The sequence below is a fragment of the Austrofundulus limnaeus genome, unplaced genomic scaffold (assembly GCF_001266775.1).
Source record: "Austrofundulus limnaeus strain Quisiro unplaced genomic scaffold, Austrofundulus_limnaeus-1.0 Scaffold3, whole genome shotgun sequence".
Classification (NCBI taxonomy): Eukaryota; Metazoa; Chordata; class Actinopteri; order Cyprinodontiformes; family Rivulidae; genus Austrofundulus; species Austrofundulus limnaeus.
Window position 1 is genome coordinate 8,561,846 of NW_013952405.1, and position 2,159 is coordinate 8,564,004.

Consider the following 2,159-nt stretch of genomic DNA (forward strand, 5'->3'; position numbering starts at 1 on the left):
AGACTACCTTTTACTTAGTAATTTAGCTTTCCGTTAATGTTTAGCTACTTGAGCTTTTAGTTAGACTACCTTTTACTTAGTAATTTAGCTTTCAGTTAATGTTTAGCTACTTGAGCTTTTAGTTAGACTACCTTTTACTTAGTAATTTAGCTTTCCGTTAATGTTTAGCTACTTGAGCTTTTAGTTAGACTACCTTTTACTTAGTAATTTAGCTTTCCGTTAATGTTTAGCTACTTGAGCTTTTAGTTAGACTACCTTTTACTTAGTAATTTAGCTTTCCGTTAATGTTTAGCTACTTGAGCTTTTAGTTAGACTACCTTTTACTTAGTAATTTAGCTTTCAGTTAATGTTTAGCTACTTTAGCTTTTAGTTAGTAGCTATAGACTACATTTTACCTATAATTTAAACTAATTTTACTTTCTTGACAAATATATTTTAGATAGTGTTGAGTTGGCATTTTGCTTTAGCTTTATTCATTTTTAAGCCAGTATTTAGCTGTTTTAGCCAGAATAGGCTTTTATTTTTTAATCTATTGTTTTGGTTCTTTCAGCTTTAAGCTGGCTGGCACTTTGCCACTTTTAGCAYTTTGCTACTTTTAACTTTYAGGTTGCAATTCTTTTGATTTTTCAGCAATTCTTTTCTAAGTCAGTGTTTAACGTTTACACTTCATTTTTACAGAAAATGCAGTTTCTCTCCTTTTTCTATTTGCCTTCAATGTGATGTTATTTAAACCAGGTCAGATATTATAAAGCACATCAAGAAGTCATATTTGAATGTTTTAATTCATCCATCAAAGACTTTCTTCTCCTCTTTCTAATTTTGAATATTTTTGTTGCTGTAATTTGAAACACATATAATTTCAGAATAAAAGACATATATTAACAATAACATAAACTGTGCCGTCTGCATATATTTCTTCAGAAGTAGCACCGTTTCACCCTCTGTCCCTTGTGCTCCTTCTGAAGGTGGATGACAGTTGTTTTACAACAGCTTCAAAACTGTGTGTCACAAAGGGGCAAATATAGCCTCCCCATCCTGAATAAACTGCAATTATCTTGTGTTAAAATTGCAAACATCTGTCGTTGAATATGTTGCAACTTAAACCACATAATTCTTTTTTCACCCAGCATCCTCTGCAGCTCATTCATTTAGAAAAAATATCCAGGCAAATGGCTGTCACCTCTCAGAACATCAAAAGGTGCAACRTGTTTTATCAAACTATCCTTTTGCAAACATGATTATAAAGGAAATAAAGTTTTTACTGATCAGTTTTGAACAATATGTAGAAAATAGTCACAAATTTTGAATATGATACTGACAACACTTTGGAAAAAACATTTATCGTGTTACAACACTACATTTACGTAATTACACTAATTACTATTTGTTTGTCTTTTCTTGCTGAAGCAGCAGATTTCAGTTCATCCTTGTTTGGTTCTCTTCTTCACTGTGGATCGCAGAGACACATCAGGACAGCAGCTGAGCATAAAACATCATGAGGAATATTTGTCCTGCTGAAATGTACAGAACAGAGGATATATGTCATCCTAATATTTCCAAAACTACAATTTAGGAATCAGTGGTGCACTTTCTGACTCCTGAATGTCAGATTCTGAAGCAACATCAAGCTGATTGGACCTATTGTTGATGCTTTCATGCAACCCAATGTAGAAAAATCCAAATTTCTATCTGAAATGAGGATTTATTTGACTCATTTCCATTGTTTTTTTTAAAGATAAGATTATTCTCATAAAATCCAGTWTTTGACACAGTTTTCTCATTACATAACAGTTGCAAGTCATTTTTCTAAAGGCAGTGGTGAACTTAGCAGACTCTAAAATAATCATGAAAATTAAAAAAAGACATTTAACCCTCTTGTAGCTCTGGTGTTTTAATATGCAGGAGTTGAAGTATCAATATTTTTTTTCAAATATCATTTCAATTTCATTAGAACACATTTGTTACACAATAAAAACACGATTAAACATCCCATTAATTAAGCAGGTTTAATTTTGTCCTGATGCATCTCAGTAATCCAGGTAAAAAATCAAAAAGAAAAAAAATGTATAGGTCTTCTGGACGGGTTCTTCTCTAATGAAACGTTTCGTCTCTCCTCCAAGAGACTTCTTCAGTCTGAGAGTTTCAGGCAAAATTCAGGC